The 7742-nt window shown below is 43.1% G+C and overlaps 1 pseudogene; it reads right to left on the bottom strand.

Annotated features, from left to right (window-relative positions):
- Window positions 1-2398: 2398 nt before the first annotated feature.
- On the bottom strand, window positions 2399-5687 carry LOC149105449 (uncharacterized; annotated as a pseudogene).
- Window positions 5688-7742: the final 2055 nt, after the last annotated feature.

Here is a 7742-nt window from a genome sequence, read left to right as displayed (position 1 = left end):
CCTTTCCATGTTGTTTCTCGATCTAGAAAATTTTGAGATCCCGGAATTGCAGGATCTCTTTCATTTAGGACACCACTCATATTTAGCCTGAGACAAAGGAGATTAGGGCAGAGAGTCACAAAGTGTCCGCGATAACTTAACATCGAATTTATCTTACACAACAAGCGTTTTAAAAGGCGACAATCGCCGAAATTGATGATCTTGCTAAGAAACTATAAAGAAACAGTTTAATGTGTCAATTATATGGATATATAACTTGTCCATATCAACCATGTCTTGTCCGTCTCTATCAGCAATGTCCTGAAAGGGTATTTTAACTAAGTTTTTGTCATTATTAGGCTTACATTTGTCTTTGTGTGAGATATTTTGACGAATTTGTTGCAAATTCTTATACTATTCTTTGATGTCCAAATCAACTTTGCACTTTTTCTGCGCTGACTTAACATGGAATTTATCTTACACAACAAGCGTTTTAAGAGCTCCTGCCTGAGAGCATTGAGAGTCTTGCGACAGCGAATTTTTTGACACATTGGTCATAATTCGCCTCAAGATACCCTTTGGTGAACTGTTTTCAAAAATCATAATTTTACGTTTCAGCGTTTTTTTATTTTCGAAAAAGATTCTAAAGTTTGAAAATGAGGTCAAAGTGCGTTTTCCGCCCAATGGAATGCCCCAAATAACACGGAAAGACGAAGCATTCGTTAAGTCTTGAAATTTAATCAATTACTGTTAAAGTCTACTCAGGTGTAGAATAGCTATTCCTCTTTAAGTGTAACGTAACAAATATGTCAAATGCTTTAATATTCTGAATTTTCAAGCCATCCTAAAAACGCGTGCGACGACCGCTTAACCGGAGGTAAAATATTGGCTAATTTTGAGTGGGTAAAGCCCTTCCTGGTATGTTGTTTTTTCGAAATTTAACTCTAAAGGCTAAACGTTTTGTTCTTTAGCTGTTATCCTTCCAAATCTCAAGCTCGAACTCAACGCGCTTCCGTCTGTGCAAAACGAAGTTGTTTGTCATGTACAACTCACAGATGACCAGATAATTTGAACACGAAATGGACGCTGAACTTAGTGGTTAAGGAAAAAAAAAAATAAGCTCTTGTATTTTCTGGCTTGACAGTACGACTAATCTATCCCTTAAGTTAGATAAATCATTATAAACCATTGAAAGCCTGCGAGTGAAAAAAATTAAAACAATGATAAAATTTGAAAACCAGTTGTCAAGAGATAATCTGTCGATTTCACATGGGACAAGAGTACACAAACATACTTGCCGCAAACGTTCCTGAATAAGTTGCAACGAAAACAACAGCATTAGATCTTTATTAGCGTATAATTTATGATTTTATAAGACAACTTTCAGGAGATGAACAGGTTAATTTCGCTTGTGACTCTTGTAGTTTTACGCCCAATATTATAGCAAATATTAATTCCGCCCGCTTAATGCTTAAAAACAACTCGGCTCATCGTGCGGAGCTTATATTCAGATCCAAAGTGAACGCAATACATATCAAGAGCTCGAACCTACCCCAATAACACCGCATGCAGCCTCTCAAGCCATATTTTTCTCGAATCAAGTACCTTTATTACCAAGGATAACTGACATTTTATAACGGTGGTTTTGCTGTTGAAACGCGAGAGACCCGGAGTAACGCAACACTCCTTTGAGTCACGCATGCGGAGGCGGGATACTATATCTGTTGTCAATGTAAAAGCCGAGTTAGCAGACAAGTGAGCTTAAGTTAGCAGTATTCTCAAATACTGTAAAATCAAATACAACCTCGCTTATTTCCAGGTGTCACGGTTTTCTTAGTATTTTACAAGCAAAATACAAATTGCGGCCAAACTTTTGCTGCCCATTTTTCACACATTGTTTTTGGCGACAAGCGAGAGGGGAGTGGTCGGCGTCGTAGGGATCTGTGAACAAAAAGAAAGGGTAACCCTAATGCCACAGTTATCCTAACAATAAGACTTCTCTAGCACTCGAAAGTTTGTTGTTTTGTATCGGCGTGCTTATGATGCAGCCAGAATGCACTACGATGACAAAACCCTAGCTGAGCGTGAATGTTACCCTTGCACCTGGGTTATATGTTGTCCTTGTAAAGACTCGGATAGGTACAACTCAGCTATCTGAACAACGTAATTTCAATTCCATGAAACAAAATATGTTCTACACACTGACGATCAACAATTAATCACCAAAATTGTTTATATTTAGTTTGGCGCTTAAGTTTCCGATATGTTTGTTGCTACTGTCGCTAAAATATCCTTAAGCAGAATTGTTTATAGTCTTGCCTTCAAACGCGTTCTAAAATCAAGGAAAAAATGGTGTCTGGATGATTAAGAGCTTGAAATCAAAATTTGATTTTGCTTGTTAACTCGGGGTAGGATAACCCTATTGATACGGTACCCTCCCTTCTTGTAAACAGGCCATCAGTACAGTCCTTGGATCGTAAGGTTTGTTCACTGTTGACAAGAACAGTTTTGTTATGTCCTTTAGTAGTTCCATGTACGGAGCTCTCCTGCGCACGAGAGGCTGGGTACATCTAGACCCAGGCCCTCGCATACACGCTGCAGCATTGATAACTTGAGCATCTTCAAGGTATCACCTTTCACCATTGAGCAAAGATGGAACTGGTCATACATAATGGGATGCTGGATCTGGCTTGATGTGGCCGGCAAGTCTCTGGCGCCAATGAAATTTGTTTCCTCTTCTGATGCCTGGATATCTAACTCATTCATGTCTTGCTGGCGAGCGGCAGCATTAAGATGTGAAAAGTAAGTAGCGATCTGCGAGGCTGTAAGGAGTTCTGATTACTGGAAAAGTCGCAGACAGCACCACGAGCACGGCGCATTTCACGAGCAACGACCTCCGCATCGAGCTTTCGGCCTGTTGTTTGGCCGATACGAAATTTAGCCAAAAGGTAGGACTTTTGTTTATCGCTGAGCCGATAAGCTTTTTTTGACAGCTCTTAGAGCCCATCCCTCCTTGGCAGCTGTAATAGGGTAATCCTGGGAAAGCGTTGAGGTTTTTAGGGTTGGTAAAACGCCAACGCCCTCCTCCAGGGCTGACTTGTAACCCATTTTGGCTAGATCTATCACAGTATGTCTCAGGGGACCGTGTGCATTTCTCGAGGGACAAGTGCTTTTCAAGCGCCGATACCTGTTGAAAGATGCGCACGCACCCATCCTGGGGACATGAATAAACCCCAGCAACTTTGTTGCTCTCCTCTGGATTGATATTCTGCATTTCCTCCGCGGTGGCTTCAGGAGTTGTCGCTTTGGTCGACTTGTTGACCAAAGGTTTGAAGTCTCCCCGGGAAAATGCTGCCACTAGTCCGCTCTGACTAGGTTCTGAAACATGATGAGACACACATCCACGTTATATTTCAATCTAGGAACAAGTAACAATGCAGTTATTGTTATTGGTAATAACAGGTGTTGAAGAGGTACTACTGAAAAGCATTACCCATCCCTCGTTCCCTCTCTACCTAACACTATTAATCAGGGAGGTTTCCGCACTCGTTATTGTATCTAATTAAGGTCGAATTGTGAAGAACACCGTAGTAACGGCAAAATAAGAGAGTTTGTCAGTCCGTAGTGCAAATCGTGACATTATGTCTACAATATTTGACTACTCACCAGAAGACCTAAAAGACGATACATCCAGTTTGATTACATCACCAGGACCGACACCATATGCACGCCAACAAGTAACGGTATCTGTTCAAGTAAACTCAAAGTTGTTCAGCTTTGTGATACCTGCTACTGTCTGGGCCGTGTCTTGCGTCTCGGCAATGGTGTCCATGGAAACCACTCGGACTCCCTCTAATCCTCCAAGAGAAATCAATGCAATTGTCATGTCATTTGCAGTACACACGTCGTGTCCTTCATTTATGTATGCCCTGATATGGAATTTGCGTGACGCAGCCAATCGATCTGCCGCACCTTTACCCCCTTGTGGATCGCTAAAATCAATGCGTGCCACCCGAATTCCGCAATGTGTTCCCATATGTCGACACGCCAGGATTGTGCGGGAAGAATAGTAACACCCGGCGTTATCCTGACGAAAAAAGGCCGTGTTGATTTCCGGGTGCTCCTGCTTAAGTGTGGTCAGAACGTAGTGCATGATGCCTACGACTGCAGAGTTTCCCTGGCTACATGACTGGATGACGTGGATGAACCCTTACCACTGTAGGACCCCTTCTACCCGTCGGTATACGACTGATATGTGCCAGGATATACCACGCTTGCAACACCAGTCTGCTTGGGACTCTCGGTACCTCTGCGGCAAGAACTTCATTGCCCAGTCGTTTACAATGAAAACCGCTTCTTGGTTGAGGGCAACGATGACATCCAGGCGAGCCTGGTCTTGGTGTGCTAATCGTAACAAATGACATTTCCATGACTGGATGACAAGCGTGGCGTGATTGGTAAGATATACAGCTTCGTCTCTGTCGTCATCCGTGTGAAACGGCGCATTAGCTACGGCTTCTGAAATGGCAGCAAGCGTAGAATTTAGGTTTTCGCACTGCTCGCATACGTCTTCGTGTCGGTGATCGCATTGTTGCCGAAGGTCTGGGTTGGTACAATCGCTAAGGGCAAACACACTGCAGTGACTGGCTACCTCAGAGTTGGTGCTAATGTGAACCTGTCAAGGAATGCATTTAAATGCATTACACGTCATACCTGTATTGCCAAGATCGCTACACTAATAAGGTACATATTCAGCTGGTCTTAGATCAAAGAGAATAAAGGAAAAAAATCGTGTGCGGTTAAAATAAAACACCATTAAAAAATCAATGGAAAAGGTGACTAAGGCACTTTTCCCATCAATTGGCCATTCCCACCCCCCACCCTCCACTCCTCTCGCCATCCCCCTCTCCCTCATCAAAGCCTGATCTTTCGGTGGGAGAGCCTTTGGACTAATTTTTGCTTTTTCTAGATAACCGTTTTACTGCCGTTTTACAGAATTACTACTGTAGAATGAATTAGAAAAAGAAATAAACATTAGTAGCTATGTTTAAAAGGCATATTCAAAGTGAATTTTGAGCAACCCACCGCGAGACAGATTTTGTCCCAGTCCTACAATTTTTTAAGGTTAGTTTTCAAAAAACTATTAGCTTGAAATGGCCTTTAAGATACAATTGGCAGTCTTCAAGGATTGGGTGTCAATGGCATCTGATTCCTTTCCCAGTCTGAGTTCGCTAAGCTGGCGCACTAAGGATTCAAGGTCTTCAGAAGCGCGAGCACCTTCTGCGGCAAAGTAATCAAGCCATTGAAGAGACTTGCGAACTGAAGCTTTGCACTCTGCTAGTATCCGCAACATGGTGCGCTCGCTAAAGGGCTCGAATACCGTCTCATCGCAGTACTGTTCGTACTGGCCCGCTATCCTCTGTGGAATAAGCGTACGGATGACGTTCGGTATTTCAATAGTTTTTTCCTGAGGAAAGCGTCAGCATGTTCTGTCCAAAAGGCAGATCTTGGACTAAATGAGGACTCGTAATGAAGGACAGAAAATTGTCCAACTGCTGCCGCTCAACTCTTACTCTCACTAATGGTTGGTAGGTCATGCAAGCGCCGCACCCAAACTACAGGCGATGAAGGTTGGCTATGGTGTAGTGATATCTCGACAAGCCTGGTATAAACACTGAGATGGCCTTTTAGCTGGCAAGACCTGCCATGATGGACAGAATCTGTCTTCTCGTGTCCCAACCATTTGCCTTGCCGTAAGCCTCTGCCAAAGCCTCGAGGTAGTCTTTTGACGGCTGCGATAAGTCTTCTAGACCAAGGGCCTTCTTCATGGCAGCAGACGAGACAGTGGCCTGCCAAAGAGAAACTGCGTCTTTCGGGCTGATTGTGTGGAGGACTGAGGACACGATCTCTGCCGTTCTTTTGGCGTATCGTTGCTTGGTTCTGTCAGAGACTTGTTCCCACTCAAACCAGGGTTGAACTATCGGAGCGATACCGTCGGAGAGTAAATAATCATTCAACCTTTCTCGAGGCACCACCGACGTTGCATTCACAGCTTGCGTTTCCTCGCTCGTGCTTGAAACAATGCTATCTGTATCTGGACTAAGGAAAGTCTCATCGTCAATTGCAAGCCTTGATAATTGTGCCGTCAGATCTTCAGATGAAACATCCCTGTCCGAGGGATCCTTTTCCACCAATGTCTGCTATAAGTAAAAATAATTTCAATAGTAACTAAAAAGCGAATTTATTTTATTTTTGGTATGTGGGTGTATGTTGTGAAGTGTGTGCGATGGTGTTGGGGTGGGTTTTGGGCTGGCATGATTAAATTAACACCCGGCGCAAAATTAGTCAGCTTCTTACCGTGGATTGTTCTTGAGATGACTCAGCATGTAGTACAGCTTGTTCAGCCGCAGGCGCAGCCAAAGGTGTTCCACAGGCTTCTGACTTCTGGTCCGGCAGTGACTTGTTTTCCAACAGCTGTTTGCTCACGAACTCTTTACACTGTTTGCAAATTGCTGAAAAAGTGGAGCAATAAACCTTTCACTTCTTGCCGAAAAATATACTGCTCGAGGACAATGCGAATTTTCTCAGCCAATTAAAATAACTCGAAAAAGCTCTTACGAAATCAGAGTGACTTCAAGACCACAGAAATAACTGTTCCATTCTCTCGCGCGATACCTTGCCTTATTTCCCTTTGCGATTACTTCACAGGCCAGTCTGTTTCACCCCTCATGTTTCCGAAATAGGAACAGTTACATGTATCTGTATAACTACTTGTACGAGATCTGGTAAACATTTTAGGCTATATGCAACTGATAAAAATAAAACAACTCACGCGATCCAACTGGAATGAGAATCTTGGTTTCCTCGAAAATTACTGCTGATTGGTGGCTATTCACTTGGTAGCTTCCTTTAGCTTTAGCTTTCGCTGATTTGTGGGTGGCCATCTCTGCAGGGACTGTGCAGACAGATTTTCCTGTCCTCCAACGGATACCACAAACGGCTCTGTGGTGCGGACAAATATTAAGCAACTCGTGCTCTTCTTCCCCTTTAAACACACCTAAAACATTGACAACTTTTAGCTAAACATCTCATCTGTATGTGGGCACTACCGGTTCAAAAATAGCATAAATGACACCACTCACCACCTCTCGCCAACAGTAACTTCATCTCTGTATTAATACCCTCATCCTCGCTTAGTTTGAAGCTTGCCAAATGACTGCTGACATCTCTCGTGCAGTCCTTTAGGCTAACGCACTCATGGTGTGCTGGATAGTCGCTCGATTGTCCGCAAACGCTGGACCTACCTTGTAGCGTAATGTAGCTACAGAAAAATGCCATGTGAAAAATACAAACACTTAGGGGCACAAAATGGCACAGCTAAGCCAACAGCAGGACTGGTCTCATATGTTCCTGGTTTTCCAGTTCAATGTAGCCAATAATTTTACCGCACTTTGGTGTGCACGTGACTTGGCTGTTGTGTTACTTTGTAAATAAACTGACCTTTCGGGAAGATTTCAAACACATCTGGTTCCTACAACGGATGCTTTAATGCTAGCTGAAAGCTGGAGTGATAGCAAGTAGATGGAAAAACGGGTTTTGGTGCTTATTTTGTGTTTATTTTAGAAATATATGTATATGACTGTGCGTGGTTTGCGTGGGATCGGGAAGTTGTAGGTAAAAGGTGAAATTAGATCAAATTACAGTCCAGTCGGAAAATGAGAAATAACAAATAAGTTTACACCATTGCGCGTAAACTAAGCGCT

Source organism: Orbicella faveolata, unplaced genomic scaffold (assembly GCF_042242905.1).
Source record: "Orbicella faveolata isolate gen_17 unplaced genomic scaffold, um_ofav_v1 contig_34, whole genome shotgun sequence".
NCBI classification, from domain to species: domain Eukaryota; kingdom Metazoa; phylum Cnidaria; class Anthozoa; order Scleractinia; family Merulinidae; genus Orbicella; species Orbicella faveolata.
The sequence above is the reverse complement of the archived record's forward strand: the minus strand, read 5'-3'. Positions and strand labels throughout refer to the sequence as shown.